Source organism: Anolis sagrei, chromosome X (genome assembly GCF_037176765.1).
Source record: "Anolis sagrei isolate rAnoSag1 chromosome X, rAnoSag1.mat, whole genome shotgun sequence".
NCBI lineage: Eukaryota > Metazoa > Chordata > Lepidosauria > Squamata > Dactyloidae > Anolis > Anolis sagrei.
In genome coordinates this window covers 1,890,446-1,912,004 of record NC_090034.1, presented here as the reverse complement: position 1 = coordinate 1,912,004, position 21,559 = coordinate 1,890,446, and positions in this window count along the sequence as shown.

Sequence of the window (21,559 nt, the reverse complement as noted above, 5' to 3'; positions counted from 1 at the left end):
TTGGTGTGGGTCCTACTACCAATTCCAAATGCATCTGGGTATCGAGTAGACCTACCAGCCGAGGCTTGTAGATATTTCAGCTGGAGTTCCGTGGATCTGTAATGCTGTCCTCCCTCAGAGATTCTTTGAAACTTCAGGACTGTTTTCCCTCTCATTGCTGTGAGGCTGAGAGGCTGTGAGCTCTCAGCCAGAGCCATGGGACCTTTTCCCTGGAATGTCTGTTTCTGTTTCCCCGGATGTTTTTGAGAAAAGAAGCTTTTCCACGGGACGAGCTGGTCTACGTCCTATAGTCTAACTTCCTTATGAGAGACTGCCCAAAAAATGGCTCCTTTCCCTCCCAGAGCCCTGAACAAGGGGCGGAACCAAAGCTTAATTATGATGGACAGGAGGCCTGCCCTATGACTGCAAACAGAGAACAGAAAGAAAATAAAGTTGGAGCTCCTGATACAGCTGTACCAGCACATGGAGAGAAACACATCTTTTCATTTCTGGGATTCTGACTCAATGTGGTTTATTATGTAACCAGAAAGGGGGCCATCCATGCATAAGGAGGAGGAAGAATCCGCAAGCTGGGGAGAAGACCCCATGGAGTGCCAAAGCACCAAAGTGAAAGAGTGAGAGAGAGAGAGAGAGAATGGTGTGGAATGGTGTGGGAGAGGAACCTCAAGAGCTCAAGGAGGGACGGAGCGCACTCACTGGGAAGGAGAAGCGAGAGAGACGTTTTGATGTCATACGTTTTGATGTCTTCTAGCGATTCCAAAGTAATGCTTTTAAGTAGATCGGTTGTATAATGCCTTTTCAAAAAAAATTGTTGTGCTCAAGTTGTTTTGGCTGTCTTGTTTGAAGAGGCTGCATCAACTGCTCCAAGTCCCAGAAGCAGTTGCATGTCAAAACAAGGACGATAAATAATGCCCAAGATTTACATAACGTTTGAAAAAATGGAAGATGCCCCACACTTTGGATCATTAATTAATATAGAGATCCCAGTCAAGAAATCAGTAGAGGCGTGTCTACACCAGACATGGGCAAATGTGGGCCCTCCAGGTGTTTTGGATTTAACTCTCACAATTCCTAACAGTCTACTGTATATGTACAATTACTATAATGAAATGTCCTTACTCTCATCGCTGTGACCTACAAGAAGCACTGCCTGAACATCAAGCAAAAAGTGGGCGCTAGAAACAATATCATATGAAAGCCAACTGGCACAACCTGGGGATCACAACCAGACACAGTGAAGACATCTGCCCTTGCGCTATGCTACTCTGCTGCTGAGTACGCATGCCCAGTGTGGAACACATCTCACCACGCTAAAACAGTGGATGTGGCTCTTAATGAGACATGCCGCATTATCACGGGGTGCCTGCGCCCTACACCACTGGAGAAATTACACTGCTTAGCCAGTATTGCACCACCTGACATCCGCCGGAAAGTAGCAGCCATTAGTGAAAGGACCAAGGCAGAGTCATCTCCAGCTCATCCCCTGTTTGGGTATCAGCCCGCATGTCAATGACTGAAATCAAGAAATAGTTTTCTAAGATCTACAGAGACACTCGCTGGAACACCTCAGCAAGCCAGAGTCCAAAAGTGGCAGGCTCAAACCCAGAACCTCAACCAATGGCTGATACCAAATGAGAGACTCCCCCCTGGGCACACAGAAGATGGGGAGACTTGGAAGGTGTTGAACAGACTGCGCTCTGGCACCAAGAGATGCAGAGCCAACCTTCAGAAATGGGGCCACAAAGTGGAATCCTCGACATGCGAGTGCAGAGAAGAGCAAACCACTGACCACCTGCTGCAATCCAACCTGAGCCCTGCCACATGCACAAGGGAGGACCTTCTTGCAGCAACACCAGAGGCACTCCAAGGGGACAGAGACTGGTCAAAGGACATCTAATCAACTACCAAGCTTGCAAACTTTGTGTTTTGTTTGTTATGTTTGTTTGTTTGTGTACTGTCGCACCTGGGAGCTATAGCTCTTAGTGAAAGAGGCATGGACATGACATCTTTCCCCAGGGGATTGCTTCTTGCCCTCCTTTAGGAAACTGGAACTCCCAAAGACCCAAAACACTGTAAATAACTCAAAATAAGTTTTATTGTTCACAAAGAGTTATTTCTTTAAAGCAATGAGCTGGAAACTTCAGAGGGGTGAAGGAAAACATACGTTACAGTCTCAATCAGTCCTGGGTCCAAGGGGTTTGAAGCTGAGAAGCCTCACCAAGTTTCCTCTTTCTTCAATGACTGTGAATGCCGGAGCAAACCACAACCCCAGTTCAGATGGCCTATGTTTGAAGACTCAGGATCTTCCTCTGGTGCCAAAAGAACCGGTTTGAAGGCACTTGAGACTTCCAACGTCGTTCAGGTTGGTCTGAACATAAAGCATAAGTCTCAAGGGTAAAAAACTTCAGAACTGGTGCTGAGAGGTAATTAAATCAGGGTCTTTTAGAGTCAAGTCTCTTACTCACTTCCATCTGATAGACACTCTGATGGCAGAATGAAAAAGGAAAGCACTCCCCTCCTCCAGGAAGAGGTGGAGCCAAATGATTGGGCTTGAGAAAGCAATTCAACTGGAGCAAACAACACTGATTGACAGCTATAAATAACCAATCAATACAACTATACATAAGCAGGGTAAAAAGGTAGGATTAAGCATGATACAACAGTTTAAATCTTGCAGCTAACAGTTCTTCACATAGGTGGCGCCACTCGCGCCATCACAGTTTGTTTGTTAAAAATGCAACTGTTTGGTTTGCTCCTGACACGATAAATAAATAAATTACTCTCATTATAGGAACAGCATTTCATTTCCACTAAGTATACTTTAGAAACACTTTAGAAACGAAGCACCAGTTTTGTAATGATTTTTGATCCATTTGTTTATGGATCGCATGCACATGCCTAATAATTATAATTAGTTCCATGATTTTTGTGAGCTTGTGATCCCCTAATGTTGAAATCTGATCAATCTGACATGTGAAAATAGTCTCTTTGCCAACACCTTTCCATGTGGTTTCAAAACCCTGAATTGGGGACAGGAGAAGCCGCTTCCACGGAAGAGCCAAGAAGCGCCAAGCGAACCTTTGTTGCGTCCCATTTGTACTCCTGCCAGTGACACTCCACGTGAGCCTCCGTCACTCTTTCTTCTTCCCTTGTCTCATTAATTCATTAGGGTTCGCTTTTTTAAAAAGTCTTCAGGATGGTCTTATCAAACACCTTGTTCTCGTAATGACATTATTTCTCTTTTTAATTCCCTTTGCTTTGTTCTTCCTTTGACGCTTGTCATTTTCAGGTTTTCCTTCCCCACTAATAGTTTTGTTTTGATGCTGAGAAGCTGCTTTCGACACAACCCTGTCAATGTCTTCTTGCAAGTCCTTGGAAAAAGGGTGTCATTTATTCTAATCTGTGTTGCTCTGTAAGTTGATGGATCATCACCAAAGTATACCAGGCACTGCAAAGGGCAAAGGACATAACAATAAAGGTAGTACTAATGATAGTATTGGTGGTAGTATTAAGAGCCAGTGTGATATAGTGGTTGAAGCATTTGACTACAAATCTTGTGGACAACAAGTTAAACATGAGCCAGGAATGTGATGCTGCAGCTGTAGAAGCCAATGGGATGTTGGCCTAGTGTCTAGATCTAGGGAAGTCATGCTCCCCATGCTCTATTCCGCCTTGGTTAGACCACACATGGAATATTGTGTCCAATTCTGGGCACCACAATTGAAGGGAGATATTGATTCTAAGTCTGGAGGAGGGTGACTCAAAGGATCAAGAGTCTGGAGAACAAGCCCTATGAGGACTGGATTAAAGAGCTAGATCCAGGGAAGTCATGCTCCCCATGCTCTATTCTGCCTTGTTTAGACCACACCTGGAATCACACTGTGTCCAATTCTGGGCACCACAATTGAAGAGAGATATTGACAAGCTGGAATCTGTCCAGAGGAAGAGGGAGACCCGAAGGATCATGGGTCTGGAGAACAAGCCCTATGAGGAGCGGCTTAAGGAGCTGAGCATATTTAGCCTGAAGAACAGAAGGCTGAGACGAGACACGATGATAGCCATGTATAAGTATGTGAGTGCAAACCACAGGGAGGAGGATGGAGTAAGCTTCCTTTCTGCTGCCCTGGAGACTAGGACGCAATGGAGCAATGAGGAAGAACTTCCTGACTGTGAGAGCCGTTCAGCAGTGGAACTCTCTGCCCCTGAGTGTGGTGGAGGCTCCTTCTTTGGAAGCTTTTAAACAGAGGCTGGGTGGCCATCTGTCAGGGGTGATTTGAATGCAATATTCCTGCTTCTTGACAGAATGGGGTTGGACTGGATGATGGCCCAGGAGGTCTCTTCCAACTCTTTGATTCTAGGATTCTATGTTCAGGTGGAATCTCCTTCCTTTGCTGTCGTTTGAAGCCTTTGTTCCATTGCATACTGGTCTCCAGAGCAGAAGAAAGGAAGCCTGCTCCCTCTTCCATAGGACTTCCTCTCACATATTTATACATGGCCCTCATCATGTCTCCTCTCAGCCTTCTCTTCTCCAGGCTAAACATGCCCAGCTCCTTAAGCCGCTCCTCATAGGGCTTGTTCTCCAGACCCTTGATCATTTGAGTTGCCCTCCTCTGGACACATTCCAGCTTGTCAATATCTCTCTTCAATTGTAGTGCCCAGAATTGGACACAATAGCCCAGGTGTGGCCTAACCAAGGCGGAATTGAGCATGGGGAGTATGACTTTCTTGGATCTAGGCACTAGGCTCCTATTGATGCAGGCCAAAATCCCACTGGCTTTTTTAGCTGCAGTGTCACATTGTTGGCTTAAACATGAGCCAACATGACAACGGAATAGAGGGGTAGCATGACTTCCGTGGATCTAGACACTAGAGTCCCCTCACCTCTTGATCCATGGCCCTCATCATGTCTCCTCTCAGCCTTCTCTTCTCCAGGCTAAACATGCCAAGCTCCTTAAGCCGCTCCTCATAGGGCTTGTTCTCCAGACCCTTGATCATTTGAGTCACCCTCCTCTGGACACATTCCAGCATATAGTCAACATCTCTCTTGAATTGTGGTGCCCAGAATTGGACACAATATTCCAGGTGTGGTCTAACCAAGGCAGAATAGAGCATGAGTAGCATGACTTCCCTGGATCTAGACACTAGATTTCCCTCACCTCTTGTCTTGATCCATGGCCCTCATCATGTGTCCTCTCAGCCTTCTCTTCTTCGGGCTAAACATGCCCAGCTCCTTAAGCCGCTCCTCATAGGGCTTGTTCTCCAGACCCTTGATCATTTCAGATGCCCTCCTCTGGACTTATTCCAGCCTGTCAACATCTCCCTTCAATTGTGGTGCCCAGAATTGGACACAATATTCCAGGTGTGGTCTAACCAAGGCAGAATAGAGCATGGTGAGCATGGCTTCCTTGGATCTAGGCACTAGACCAGTGGTTCTCAACCTGGGGTCCCCAGATATCTTTGGCCTTCAACTCCCAGAAATCCTAACAGCTGGTAAATTGGCTGGGGTTTCTGGGAGTTGTAGGCCAAAAACATCTGGGTACACCAGGTTGAGAACCACTGCACTAGACTCTTATTGATGCAGGCCAAAATTCCATTGGGTTATTTAGCTGCAAGAAGGCAGGATCATCAAGTTTGCAGATGACACCAAATTGGGAGGGATAGCCAATACTCCAGAAGACAGGAGCAGGACTCAAAACGATCTTGACAGATTAGAGAGATGAATGGCCAAAACTAACACAATGAAGTTCAACAGTGACAAATGCAAGATACTCCACTTTGGCAGGAAAAAACCAAATGCAAAGAGACAGAATGGGGGACAAAGCCTGGCTCGAGAGCAGTACGTGTGAAAAAGATCTTGGAGTCCTCGTGGACAACAAGTTAAACATGAGCCAGGAATGTGATGTGGCGGCAAAAAAAGCCAATGGGATTTTGGCCTGCATCAAGAGGAGCCTAGTGTCTAGGTCCAGGGAAGTCCTGCTCCCCATGCTCTATTCTGCTTTGGTTAGAGCACATCTGGAATATTGTGTCCAATTCTGGGCACCACAATTCAAGAGAGATATTGACAAGCTGGAATGTGTCCAGAGGAAGAGGGCGACTAAAATGGTCAAGGGTCTGGAGAACAAGACCTATGAGGAGCGGCTTAGGGAACTGGGCATGTTTAACCTGAAGAAGAGAAGGCTGAGAGGAGATATGATTATGGCCATGTATAAATATGTGAGAGGAAGCCACAGGGAGGAGGAGGGAGCAAGCTTGGTTTCTGCTTCCCTGGAGACGAGGACACAATGGAACAATGGCTTCAAACTACAAGAGAGGAGATTCCATCTGAACATTAGGAAGAACTTCTTGACTGTGAGAGCCGTTCAGCAGTGGAACTCTCTGCCCCGGAGTGTGGTGGAGGCTCCTTCTTTGGAAGCTTTTAAACAGAGGCTGGATGGCCATCTGTCAGGGGTGATTTGAATGCAATATTCCTGCTTCTTGGCAGAATGGGGTTGGACTGGATGATGGCCCAGGAGGTCTCTTCCAACTCTTTGATTCTATGATTCTATGATTCTATAAGAAATAAACTTTGTTGTTGTTGTTGTTGTTGGTGTTGACACAGAAATCCAGAAGATGCTGGATGAGAGTGTTTTCCCAATGTCAACCCTTGTTGGAATCTGGGTGAGAAAGAAAGCAGAAGATGAAGGGATGGGATGGGCGCACAACGATCTCAGGTTTGCGCAGCGTGGCTGGTGGAAAACAACCCGGCTGTGTGTGTGACTCAAAGGGGTGTCTATTTTGACATACAAACATATACAGACATACACAGAGGCTATTTAACTTTCTCTGGCCGCCAGGGGAGCTGTCGCTTTCATCGTCCATCTGCAATGCTGATGAAGCACTTCCGCATTCCCCGCATGCTTCCCCGCTGGAATGCTTTGCTGGAGTCTTCTTTATGGCCTCATAAATCAGTTAATTTAGCCTCCACACACTTTTTTTTAAAGTGGTACCTTATTTTCCTACTTGACAGACGCAACTGTGTTTCGGGTTGCAAAGGTTGACAACAGGCTACACATAATTGGTTGGAAACCCACTCCAAGCTGGGCTGGCTTCGAACTCATGACCTTTTTTGGTCAGAGAGATCTTAAGGCAGCTGACACTCAGCCAGATGCGCCACAATCCCAGACTTGATGCAGGCCAAAATCCCATTGGTTTTTTTTAGCTGCAATAAATAAAGTGTGTTGTTGTTGTTGTTGTTGTTGTTGTTGTTCATAGAATCATAGAATCAAAGAGTTGGAAGAGACCTCATGGGCCATCATCCAGTCCAACCCCATTCTGCCAAGAAGCAGGAATATTGCATTCAAATCACCCCTGACAGATGGCCATCCAGCCTCTGCTTAAAAGCTTCCAAAGAAGGAGCCTCCACCACACTCCTGGGCAGAGAGTTCCACTGCTGAACGGCTCTCCAAGTCAGGAAGTTCTTCCTCATGTTCAGATGGAATCTCCTCTCTTGTAGTTTGAAGCCATTGTTCCCTTGCGTCCTAGTTTCCAGGGAAGCAGAAAGGAAGCACCTCCAGCAGATGGCCATCCAGCCTCTGTTTAAAAGCTTCCAAAGAAGGAGCCTCCACCACACTCCGGGGCAGAGAGTTCCACTGCTGAACGGCTCTCCCAGTCAGGAAGTTCTTCCTCATGTTCAGATGGAATCTCCTCTCTTGTAGTTTGAAGCCATTCTTCCATTGCGTCCTAGTCTCCAGGGCAGAGAGTTCCACTGCTGAACGGCTCTCACAGCCAGGAAGTTCTTCCTCATGTTCAGGTGGAATCTCCTCTCTTGTAGTTTGAAGCCATTCCTCCATTGTGTCCTAGTCTCCAGGGAAGCAGAAAGGAAGCTTGCTCCCTCTTCCTCCCTGTGGCTTCCTCTCACATATTTGTTATTGTTGACACAGAAATCCAGAAAGTGTTTTCCCAATCTCAACCCTTGTTGGAATGTGGGTGAGAAAGAGAGCAGAAGATGAAGGGATGGGATGGGCAAACAGAGGTCTCAGGTTTGCACAGCGTGGCTGGTGGAAAACAACCCGGCTGTGTGTGTGACTCAAAGGGGTGTCTGTCTATCTGTGGCTTACCAGGGGGTTGGCGCCCGCCCCAGACAAGATGCAACACCGGAGTGCTGTGTTTAGCCGGGCTCATTACTGTGCAGCGGTTGTCTTCCCAAAATCACCAACTTTCTGCCCATCCGGGGAAAAACAACAACATACCAAATTGCAGTGTGAGACGTGTTCTCTTGAACTTCAGGAACTTCTTGGAGGGAAGGAGAAAAACACACACACACACTTCCCCAAAAAGAAAATGATAGTCTATTGCAACAGTGACTCTTCTCCAAGAGGCTATTTGCATCTACATGGAGAGGACCTTGATGAACACTGAAGCATGGGAGGAAGCTGGCAGATGGAGCAGGGGGGTCGGGTGGGGTGGGAGGGGCGGCGTGGATGGGTGCCAGGCAGCAGCTTTGCGTCAGCAGCCGCCAAGGTTAGCCACCAACTGAAAGGCTCCTTCTTCCAGGGAAATTTGGAAACTTTAAAAACAGGCTTTTTGGAGCTCAAAATGGGTAGGTTTTGAATAAGGAATCATACTGGGCACCACAACTGAAGAGAGATGTTGACATGACAAGCTGGAATTAGGCTTGGGCAGTTTCGTTCATTAATTTCGTAATTCGTTATTAATTCGTATTTAAATTAGCTTACAATCCAATATTGAGCCATGCAGGAATAGTGTGAGGAGTGTGAAGGTGTTGTTAAACTACTGCCACCAATTGTAAAGATGCGTGTTGTAAAACACCCACTGCCACCTAATCTGTGAGGGAAGCCGGGCAATGATCAATATCAGCCTAGGAACTATTTTATAAAGGGACTGTTTCTGGCTGACTTTATTATTGCAGGCTGTTCAACTTAGAAGAAACTGTATCAGGCAAGGCTTGAGGAAAAAGTAACAAGTTTATTTTAACAGGAGTATAACAATGTATAACTGTTCTTCAAAAGAGGCACAAATCTTGATGGTTACAATAGTAATGTTTCATGAGTAATCTCAGGCACAGTCTTCAAGAAGTTTCTTCAGATGTAACCCTTCTGGATAAATGTCCTAATATAACAACTAAGCTAAAAGGCTTATTTTCACAGAATTCCCTATAGCACACTGGCTACAGACACTTTCCCTCAATCTCCACCTAGAGACTCAGTGTTCTCTAAGTAGCTCTCCAGCCACTGACTAATTCCCTGGTTCTCCCACTAGAGAAATCAGGCCCTTCCTGTAGCTCACCGGCTTACAACTACATTCCCTGAATCTCCACCCTGAGACTCAGTGTTCTCTCAGTAGCTCTCCGGCCACCACTGACTTTTTAAAACACAGCTGCCTCCTGAAGAGGCGGTTGGCTCCACCCCTGTTGCTATGGCAACTCAGCTAACACCAAGCCACCCTCTCCCACAAAACATAATCATAGAATCATAGAATCATAGAATCAAAGAGTTGGAAGAGACCTCCTGGGCCATCCAGTCCAACCCCATTCTGCCAAGAAGCAGGAATATTGCATTCAAATCACCCCTGACAAATGGCCATCCAGCCTCTGCTTAAAAGCTTCCAAAGAAGGAGCCTCCACCACGCTCTGGGGCAGAGAGTTCCACTGCTGAACGGCTCTCACAGTCGAGAAGTTCTTCCTCATGTTCAGATGGAATCTCCTCTCTTGTAGTTTGAAGCCATTGTTCCCTTGCATCCTAGTCTCCAAGGAAGCAGAAAGGAAGCTCCCTCCCTCCTCCTCCCTGTGGCTTTCTCTCACATATTTAATCCATGGCTATCATATCTCCTCTCAGCCTTCTCTTATTCAGGCTAAACATGCCCAGCTCCTTAAGCCGCTCCTCATAGGGCTTGTTCTCCAGACCCTTGATCATTTTAGTCACCCTCCTCTGGACACATTCCAGCTTGTCAATATCTCTCTTCAATTGTGGTGCTCAGAATTGGACACAATATTCCAGGTAACGTGGTCTAACCAAAGTGAAATAGAGCATGGGGAGGATGACTTCCCTAGATCTAGACACTAGGCTCCTCTTGATGCAGACCAAAATCCCAGAGGAGGGTGACTAAAATGATCAAGGGTCTGGAGAACGAGCCCTATGAGGAGCGGCTTAAAGAGCTGGGCATGTTTAGCCTGAAGAAGAGAAGGATGAGAGGAGACATGACAACCATGTATTCATTTGTGAGGGGAAATCACAGGGAGGAGGAGGGAGCAAGCTTGTTTACTGGTGACCTAGAGATTAGAACGCAAGGGAGCCATTGCTTCAAACTACAAGAAAGGCGATTCCATCTGAACACGAGAAAGAACTTCCTGACTGTGAGAGCCGTTCAGCAGTGGAACTCTCTGCCCCGGAGTGTGGTGGAGGCTCCTTCTTTGGAGGCTTTTAAACAGAGGCTGGATGGCCATCTGTCAGGGGTGCTTTGAATGCAATATTCCTGCTTCTTGGCAGAATGGGGTTGGACTGGATGATGGCCCAGGAGGTCTCTTCCAACTCTTTGATTCTATAATTCTATGATTCTATACATGGCAAACATTCAATGCCATAGACACACAACATATATAAATCGCCTGGAGCATCTCAGGTGATTAATAAGTAATTAAAGATGATGATGATGATGATGATGATGACGATGATGATGATGATATATAGACAGACACTCAGAGGCTATTTAACCTTCCAGCTTCTGGCCACCAGAATGTCAGTTTCTCATTCTTTGCATACTTCCTGGAGATTTTGTATGGCCTCGTAAATCAGTCAATGAAACATTCAGGGAGCCTTCCTTCACTCCATCCGTCTGCCTGGGCAAAGCCTTTGTCCTGCCGAGCCTCCACTCATGGAGGGAAACCAAACCTCCTGTAGAGCCATTGCATTCGATGAGGGCTTGGTGTCATGGCCACCCTGGCCAATGGAGGAGAGAACAGCTGCTTTCAGATCTGCCAGCTCCCCTCGTCCCAAAGGAGATGGAAGCTGATCTCAAGGCAAATCCTTTCCTTGGATAGAATCATAGAATCCTAGAATCAAAGAGTTGGAAGAGACCTCCTGGGCCATCCAGTCCAACCCCATTCTGCCAAGAAGCAGGAATATTGCATTCAAATCACCCCTGACAGATGGCCATCCAGCCTCTGTTTCAAAGCTTCCAAAGAAGGAGCCTCCACCACACTCCCTCCGGGGCAGAGAGTTCCACTGCTGAACGGCTCTCACAGTCAGGAAGTTCTTCCTCATGTTCAGGTGGAATCTCCTCTCTTGTAGTTTGAAGCCATTGTTCCATTGCGTCCTAGTCTCCAGGGAAGCAGAAAACTAGCTTGCTCCCTCCTCCTCCCTGTGGCTTCCTCTCACATATTTATACATGGCTCTCATCATATCTCCTCTCAGCCTTCTCTTCTTCAGGCTAAACATGCCCAGCTCCTTAACCCGCTCCTCATAGGGCTTGTTCTCCAGACCCTTGATCATTTGAGTCGCCCTCCTCTGGACACATTCCAGCTTGTCAATATCTCTCTTGAATTGTGGTGCCCAGAATTGGACACAGTATTCCATATGTGGTCTAACCAAAGCAGAATAGAGCATGGGGAGCATTACCTCCTTAGATCTAGACACTAGGCTCCTATTGCTGCAAGCAGTTTGGAGGAGAAAGAGAGAGCAACAGGGGGAAAACCCACATGGCAAAACCGTCTCTTTAGGAGAGCTTGATGTGTGTTCCAGCTCCGTCTGTGGTTCATCTTCCCCGGATTGCCAGAGAGCTTCTCAACGCAAAGGCAGTTCGAGTTCTCTCGCCCTGATAAATAAATCCCTCTGTTCACGCTTCAACCCTCGTGGGTCTTCCAGAGATGCAAAACCCACCAAAGAAGGAGCGTTTCTAAAATATGCCGGGAGCAAGAAGGGGATGATTGAGCCAAAGCATGTTTCCCTTCCCTTTTCTGCCCAATTAAAAGAATTACGCGTTATTTCGTTGGTGTGGAAATGAAAGGATACGTCTTGCATCTGAGTTCAATCTTGCAGGCACGCGGGCATGTGGATAAAGAACCCGCTTAACTCCTGATCATTTTCGGATGTATTTGCTCGTATTGATGAAAAAGATGTATTAATGCTTCCTCCCCAGCATGCCCAAGCTCCCCTCGCGAGAGAACACAGGCAATAGATTTGAAAACAGATGTAAACATCAACTTGAAAAGCAAAGGCCATTCAAAAGAGGACAGGGATGTCCCAATCAGCAAGTCATCTGGCAATGCTGGCAGGGTCTAGATTGGACTACTGTAATGCGCTCTACGTGGGGCTGTCCTTGAAAACAGCTCAGAAATTCCAACTGGTAGAATCACAGAATCATAGAATCATAGAATCATAGAATTAAAGAGTTGGAAGAGACCTCATGGGTCATCCAGTCCAACCCCCTGCCAAGAGGCAGGAATATTACATTCAAACCACCCCTGACAAATGGCCATCCAGCCTCTGCTTAAAAGCTTCCAAAGAAGGAGCCTCCACCACACTCCGGGGCAGAGAGTTCCACTGCTGAACGGCTCTCACAGTCAGGAAGTTCTTCCTCATGTTCAGATGGAATCTCCTTTCTTGTAGTTTGAAGCCATTGTTCCATTGCGTCCTAGTCTCCAAGGAAGCAGAAAACAAGCTTGCTCCCTCCTCCTCCCTGTGGCTTCCTCTCACATATTTATACATGGCTCTCATCATGTCTCCTCTCAGCCTTCTCTTCTTCAGGCTAAACATGCCCAGTTCCCTAAGCCGCTCCTCATAGGGCTTGTTCTCCAGACCCTTGATCTGCTCCCTCCTCCCTGTGGCTTCCTCTCACATATTTATACATGGCTCTCATATCTCCTCTCAGCCTTCTCTTCTTCAGGCTAAACATGCCCAGTTCCCTAAGCCGCTCCTCATAGGGCTTGTTCTCCAGACCCTTGATCTGCCCCCTCCTCCCTGTGGCTTCCTCTCACATATTTATACATGGCTCTCATATCTCCTCTCAGCCTTCTCTTCTTCAGGCTAAACATGCCCAGTTCCCTAAGCCGCTCCTCATAGGGCTTGTTCTCCAGACCCTTGATCATTTTAGTCGCCCTCCTCTGGACACATTCCAGCTTGTCAATATCTCTCTTGAATTGGACACAATATTCCAGATGTGGTCTAACCAGAGCAGAATAGAGGGGTAGCATTACTTCCTTAGATCTAATCATTTTCGGATGTATTTGCTCGTATTGATGAAAAAGACTTATTAATGCTTCCTCCCCAGCATGCCCAAGCTCCCCTCGCGAGAGAACACAGGCAATAGATTTGAAAACAGATGTAAACATCAACTTGAAAAGCAAAGGCCATTCAGAAGAGGACAGGGATGTCCCAATTAGCAAGTCATCTGGCAACCCTGGCAGGGCCTTCTTCCTCGTGGCCACCTCTCTTCCTTTTCATCCTCTGTATAGACTTTTTTTTGTCAGCAGTATTGGCACTGGGCTTGGATCCACACTGCCATGTAATCCGGATTATCAAAGCGGAAAATCCGCATAATAATAGTAATCATATTTATTTATTTATTGACAGTATTTATACTCCACAGTATATATATACCAAGGTGCTTGTCTACAAAGCCATTGTCCTCCCAACCCTGCTGTATGCCTGTGAAACGTGGACTGTCTACAGACGTTGATGCCGAGCATCCCCCCCCCCCCCCCAAGTACTTATAGTTCTGCCAAGGGCAAGGGCACCAGACTACACAGCAAGGATCAAGTCTTGGTCACATTGCCAAAGCACTGACAATAACAAGGACCCCACGAGGCTTTTGGGAAACGGCTGGACCTTAGGACTTCTGCCCTCCATGAGAGTTATAGTTTCCCAAAGACCAAGCTATGGATCTTGTTACCAGTCAACTCAGCGCCCATCTGCTAACCTTAACCAGGGAAAAATGACTTTCTGCTTGCTTGCTTTGAACTGCAAGCCACCTCCATTTCCACAAACTTTCTCCAGAACCATGGGACTCCAAGTTTTCAATTAAAATCAATTCCTCTATTAAATATACTTGGGATGTGGGACAAAGATGGGGTTTTTGTTGCCATGAAATGCTTATGATTTGAATGTATGTATCTTGCTGTGTAGTATGGTCTGTTCCCCTTTTCCCCTTGACCCTTGCCCCACAAATGATGTGACCAGGAACTGCCTGAGGGAGAACCTCTGCATCCCCCAAGACTCGACTTTGATTAATTCACCCTGCATGGAACCATAGCCATAATGGCCCCTCCCCATTCTCTGAGCATGTCTGATGGGATCAGGGGACTTATGGACACTCAGAATAAAAAGATTGTATTTGCATAAGGCATCGTTGATCCTCCCTGAGGTCTGATGCCGAAATAGTCATTCATATCCCCCCCAAAGCTCATCAAGGGACAGGAAGACTTTTGTTTCATAAATCACACCCTGCCAGCGAGGACAAAAGCCTCGCATTCCAGCTGGCAGATGACTCGTAAGCCCATCATTTCCCTTCCCATTGTCAAGGTTCGTCCCGCCTCCTGGCCTCTGATTGGTCCATCTTCGGAATCGCTAGGAAGGCACTGATTGGCCTCCCAGAGATGGCAGAGCTCGCTGATTGGTCCAGAGGCGAGGCGGGCCGCCAAGCCTCCTCCCAGCTGTTCTGCCGCCAGCCAATCAGCGCGAAGCCGGCCGGCAATGGGCGGGCGGGAGTTTTGAAACTGTTCTCTTTGTCTTTTTGCTATAAAAATGCTTGGAAACTTTGTACTGGCATGCTTGCGGTGGAATGATTCCTGCAATGCATCCGATATCAGCTGAATCGCTAAAGATGCAGGTCACCTACGAACCCACCACCAGAACACTGATCCTGGAAGACTGCATCTATGGCAAGCATGCCTCTAGAGCAAGCATCCTCAAACTGCGGCCCTCCAGCTGTTTGGGCCTCCAACTCCCAGAAGCCCTAATGAGCTTGTTCAATTGTCAGGAATTCTGGGAGTTGAAGGCCCAAACAGGTGGAGGGCCGCAGTTTGAGGATGCCTGCTCTAGAGTCTAGAACAGGGGTCCTCAGACTTTTTAAACAGAGGGCCAGGTCATAGTCCCTCAAACTGTTGGAGGGCCAGATTATAATTTGAATGAATGAATTCCTATGCACACTGCACATATCTTATTTCTAGTGCAAAAGACACTTAAAAACAATACAATAATTATAATGAAGAACAATGTTAACAAATATAAACTTATTAGTATTTCAATGGGAAGTGTGGGCCTACTTTTGGTTGATGAGATATGATTGTTGTGTGCTTTCAAGTTGTTTCAGACTTAGGTTGACCCTGAGCGAGGGCCGGGTAAATGACCTTGGAGGGCCGCATCCGGCCCCTGGGCCTTAGTTTGAGGACCCCTGGTCTAGAACATGGCCATATAGCCCCCCAAAAAACCTACAACAACCCATTGATTCCAGCCATGAAAGCCTTCGACAATTCATCATTATTTGTTTATTTATTCTTTACTTAATTATGAATGCCAATATAAGCTTCATTTAAATGACCCCACACTTCTAGAAGGATTTTGAACCAATTAAGACAACTTGGACATGTCCTGAGTCTTATACGGAGTCTTTTGAAAGAGTGTAGAGAGAGTCTTGGCTTGGTTTTCTTGGGTTGGAAACCAATATTGGGTTGGAAACCAATATTTACTAATGTCCTTTGCCCACCTGCCTCCCTCTCCTCCCGAAGGTGCATGCATGCGCATATGCCGCTCCGACTCTGCTCCAGATGTAGGTCAATTGCATTATGCCCAGTTCTCTCAGCACTTCATCTAATCACACAGGCACCGGGCTTGATTCCCTTTCACATTCCATGTGCAGAATGGGTGGGCGAGGCGGGCAGAACGCTGCTAACGCAAAAATACAATTTGAGTTTTGGCAGAGACATCCTCGCCACGGCAGCAACTCAACATTCTCCTTCTGTTGGTTTTTATTAAACAAGGAAATCAGAAAGAAACAACAGAACTCACAGAAAGAGGGAAGGAGGGAGAGAGAATATGAGCATGATGCTTCCCTGGAAGGTCTGGTCGTTTTCTTTTTCCATTTTCTGTTCTAGGAAAGAAAAAGAAACATGGAAGGAAGGGAGAATGAAAGGAGGGAGGGAAAGAAAAAAGGAAGGGAGGGAAGGGAGGAGGAGAACAAAAGGAAGGAGGGAAGAAGGAGGAGGAAGGAAGGAAAGAAGGAAGGAAGGGAGGGAGGAGGAGGAGAACAAAAGGAAGAAGGAAAGGAAGGAAGGAAGAAGGGGGAGGAGAAAGGAAGGAAGGGAGGGAGGGAGGAGGAGAAGAATGAAAGGAAGAAGGAAGGTAAGAAGGGAGGGAGGAAGGGAAGAGGAGGAGAATGAAAAGAAGAAGGAAGGAAGGAAGGAAGGAAGGAAGGAAGGAAGGAAGGAAGGAAAAAGGGAGGAGGAGGAGAATGAAAAGAAGAAGGAAGGAATGAAGGAAGGAATGAAGGAAGGAATGAAGGAAAAAAGGAAGGAAGGAAGGAAGGAAGGAAGGAAGGAAGGAAGAGAACACAAGGAAAAAGGAAGGGAGGGAGGAGAACGAAAGGAAGAAGGAAGTGTCTAGATCCAGGGAAATAATGCTCCCCATTCTCTATTCCACCTTGGTTAGACCACACCTGGAATACTGTGTCCAATTCTGGGCACCACAATTGAAAGGAGAGGTTGACTCTAAGCTGGAATGTGTTCAGAGGAGGGCGACTAAAATGGTCAAGGGTATGGAGAGAACAAGCCCTATGAGGAGCGGTGTAAAGAGCTGGGCATGTTTAGCCTCAAGAAGAGAAGGCTGAGAGGAGACATGATGATGACAATGTCTAAATATATGAGGGGAAGACACAGGGAGGAGGGAGCAAGCTTCCTTTCTGTTGCCCTGGTGACTAAGACGCAATGGAGCCATGGCTTCAAACTACAAGAGAGGAGATTCCACCTGAACATGAGGAAGAACTTCCTGACTGTGAGAGCCGTTCAGCAGTGGAACTCTTTGCCCCGGAGTGTGGTGGAAGCTCCTTCTTTGGAAGCTTTTAAACAGAGGCTGGATGGCCATCTGTCAGGGGTGCTTTGAAAGCAATTGTCCTGCTTCTTGGCAGAATGGGGTCGGAGGTCTCTATAATTCTATTATTCTAGGGATGGAGGGAGAGGGAGGATTCTGTCATTTGGGCGTTGTAGTTGCTGGCATTTATAGTTCACCCACCATCAAAGAGCATGCTGAACTCCACCAATGATGGATTTGAACCAAACTTGGGACACAGAGCTCTCATGGCTGACAGAAAATACAGGGAGGGTTTGGTGGGCATTGACCTTGAGTTTTGGAGTTGTCGTTCACCTACATCCAGAGAGCACTGTCGACACAAGCAATGATGGATCTGGACCAAATTTGGGACAAGCACTCAATATGCCCAAATGTGAACACTGGTGGAGTTTGGGGGAAATAGACCTTGACATTTGGGAATTGTAGTTGCTGTGATTTCTAGTTCACCTACAATCAAAGAGCATTCTGAACCCCACCAATGATGGAATTGGGCCAAACTTCCCACACAGAGACCCCCATGACCAACAGAAAATACTGTGTTTTCTGATGATCTTTGGTGAACCCTCTGATACCCCCCCATGTGACCCCCCCCCCCCCCCCAGGGGTTCCAACCCCCAGGTTCAGAAACACTGCTTTAGGGCATCATAGGATTGAACTGGAGGACCTAGAAAGACCCACAAACACTTCTGCGGGGGAATCGTTTTCGAACGCAGGTAAGCAAAACTGTGGATATTGAATCCGTGGATAAGGAGGCTGTCCTGTATTTGAAAAGATGTATTTTTAAAGATGGAGCCTTATATATTGGCTTCTTATAGAATCCTAGAGTTGGAAGAGACCTCCTGGGCCATCCTCCAGTCCAACCCCATTCTGCCAAGAAGCAGGAATATTGCATTCAAATCACCCCCGGCAGATGGCCATCCAGCCTCTGTTTAAAAGCTTCCAAGGAAGGAGCCTCCACCACACTCCCTTCGGGGCAGAGAGTTCCACTGCTGAACGGCTCTCACAGTCAGGAAGTTCTTCCTCATCTTCAGGTGGAATGTCCTTATATACCATCAGAGTTCACGAAGAATGGTTGCATGTCATGTCAATGGTGTACTCTGTCACCATAAAGTTACAAATCATACCAGTTGTTAGGAATTGTGGTGGGAGTTGAGGTTTGAAACACCTGGAGGGCCCGTGTTTGCTCATGCTTTTTATATAGATTGAAGGTAATTGTACACAAAATATTTTTTAAAATAATTTTGTGCATGAAATTAAACACCAGAAAGCAACAGTGTATGTCATGTATCATGTTCCGCAGTGATGGTGGTTGGTGGTGGTAGGCCTAGCAGTTGGCGATGGAAGGGTTAATGTAAGTCTTAGTTCTAAAGGGTTGAGGAATCTCTAAGTAAGTGTTTATGGGTGGAAGCAATTAAGGGTGGAGGTATGCAAGAGATAGGCTGCAGCTGGGTGTTTCTGGATATAAGGAGCTAGCCTTGGAACTGATCTTTGGGAGAAAGGTATTTTTTTTTATCTTGGTGGTAGATGCTGCTGGTTTCCCCCCATGTTTGTGGATTTTTGGTGTCCTGACCTGTCTCCTGAACCCTTGGAATCCTGGAACCTTGAATCTTTGGACTGGCTTTGGACTACAGCATAGACTCTTGATCCCTGGACTTTGTTTATTGAACTCTCTGTGTTTGACCACTAAACTGGACCTTTTGACTATGATATAGCATTTGCTATCAGTTTTTGTTTGGTATTCTGTGGCTGAGTGCTAGCTTTATATTTTATATTTTGGACTATTAAAACAGCCAGAAAGTAGGGGCTGCTTTAATTAAACTGTTTGATAAAAACGGCGTGTTTGTTTGATTCACCTCTGCCTGAACACTGGCAGAGCCTTGGTAAAGTGACACCTGGACACCACTGAAAGCTAGGGATCCAGGCTCAGCAATGAGTCCAGGACCCATTCAAGTTCCCATTCCTGCTCTCAGCATCAAACAAATGTCCAGCAATCATGAGTCCTTGGATCAGTTTGCAACAATAGAGTGTAAGGTTCCCAATGGGAAAAGGGCAAGGTTACCTCAAGTAGAGAAACCAGAAGACCAGAGGTTATAATAAATAATAACACTGTTTCAGTTTTTCTCAGTTTCGGAAACGAAATGTGCTGTTTCTTAATAAATTTAACATGCGAAATTCAAATATAATAATTAAATGTGTTAATTGGCTCTGGTTTTTATGCAACAGCTATTTCAATTTTCTCCACAATAGGTAATTCGTTAATATTATGATAATGCGCCTAACCTTACCGCATGTATATAAACCGTGAATATTTACTAAATTTTAATCAAATTATATTGCCAATAGTTTATACATGAGAAATATTTATTTAATTAGTCTATTGTTTATGTTTGTGCAGCAAGAAACTCTATTCGTAGGCCTAATGCAGTTGAAAAGTCTGAAAGTTGAAATGTCGCTTTAATCGTGACTTTAGTCTGTATCCTGTTTGCTTCTCTTGACTTTTCTTTTGTCTTCAAGGAAAGGATTGTCTCTTCCAATGAATGCTCCAGCAGGAGTCTGACAGCATGGACGGAGTCCATCTGCCTTGATCTCTTTTTTCCATCGTGCTTTATTGACACACGTGCGAGGCATAACTACAGTAAAAAGAACAATGTGAAATGATGTTTAACGAGACTGTCTCAGTCTTCAACTGACTGACCCTCACCGTTCAAAAGTCTGGCCTTATATAGGGCTTTCTGGCTTTTGCACATGGCACTAACGTCATCAAACTTTCTAGAGTATTCTAGAATCTTCCATAGTGTAAGTCGCAACATGCATTTTTTTCAACCATACGTGATCACGTGATTGCTTATATCATAAAAACTAGAGCCAATATAAATTTTTAAATGTCATTTTTGTTTTCAGCACCCCAAAATCATAAAAGAACAACTATTTTCAGGCCCGAAACTTTTTCTCCGTTGAACAGTGTAATAAACATTATTTATATCCCACCAACATCTCCCCAAAGGGACTTGGGGCGGTTTACATGGCGCTCCAAGTGCAGCATGAGTATAAAACAATGTCACATAAAACTTATAAAGACAACCACTATCAACACAAAAAAGGTGCTGTTTTAATTAAACTGCTTGATACAAACTGGGTATTTGTTTGGTTCATCTCTACCTGAATAAGGCAGAGCCCTGGCAATGTCACAGTGTGTCACCGTCTCAACCACTCATGAGAACAACTTTGGCTTTTGGAGGTTTTTTTAAAATTTCGGGCAAGAGATGTTCAACCTGTAACTGTCGTGACCCAAGGAACACAGATTGTCTCAAACAGCAATTGAGATGTAAAATAATAGTCTTTTAATGAATACCAAACTTAATGAGGCACTTTAACAGCAGTGAAGGCAGTTCAAAAGGTATTTTCAGGCAAAAACATAAACAGTAGATAATCCGGATATCTAGCAGGCTTGAATAGCAGGAGATACAAGAGCTTGTAGCAAAATGCAAAGCAAAATAGTCTCTAAGAAATCCAAGATTCAGAGCAAGGTCCGATAGGCAAATACGTAGTCTAGTCAATTCCAAGGTCAGGTAGCCAGGCATAACACTCACGAACGAAGATTCCAAGGTCCGAAGGAACACGGCAGGGAAACAGGATACTGGGAATCCAAGCAAGGTTAGGCAGAGTAACAACACATAACAACACTTTGTCGTCTGCAAAGAAACAGTTCCCAATGTGCACATTTTATTCACTATCAGAAGATTGGGATTCATTAGACTCATCTGATTCTCCTTGCGCAGCTGAAGCATCTAAGCCACGCCACCTTTCTTCTAATGCCTGATCCTGCCAAGAAGATCCCTCATTCCAGTTATCCTGAAAACCCTCAGAATCATCGCTGGAGGTTGCTTGATTGCAAATGTCTCTAATGTTCTGAACCAGAGTCCAGTCTAAAGCCTCCTCCATCTCATCCTCACTGGCACTGGAATTATCTGCTGTGTCTTTAAGCCTCTTAGACATAGTGTCACTATCACTGCCAGACTCACTGGCCACTCTCTTTACTCTCCTGTAATCTGCTTCCATAGCTTCCTCTGGGCCGAATCCTGCAAAGTCTTCTGAATCACTGGAAGCCAGAAAGATGTCACGAATACTAGGCCTGGGTAACAACGCAAAAATTTGTTTCTAAAATCGATTTGTAATTGGGGTTTTTTTTTGTTTCGATATTTAAAATAATTACAAAACTTTCCCAAAAAAAAGTTTCGGTATTTACGAAATTTCGTAAATATTTACAAAACATTTTGTAAAGATGGCGCCCTTTTTTTTTCAATATTTTTAAAATATTTTTTAAATTTAATTATTAATTTAGTAGAATAGGGATTAATTATTATTAATTATTATTAAGGAGGGAAGGCAGGCACTCACTCTGGCGGGCCCTCTCGCTCCAGCAGACAAGAGTTCTTCCTCCCACCCTGAACATTATTCCACAGATATCACCCCACTTGCCTAGTTTCCAACAGACCTCACAACCT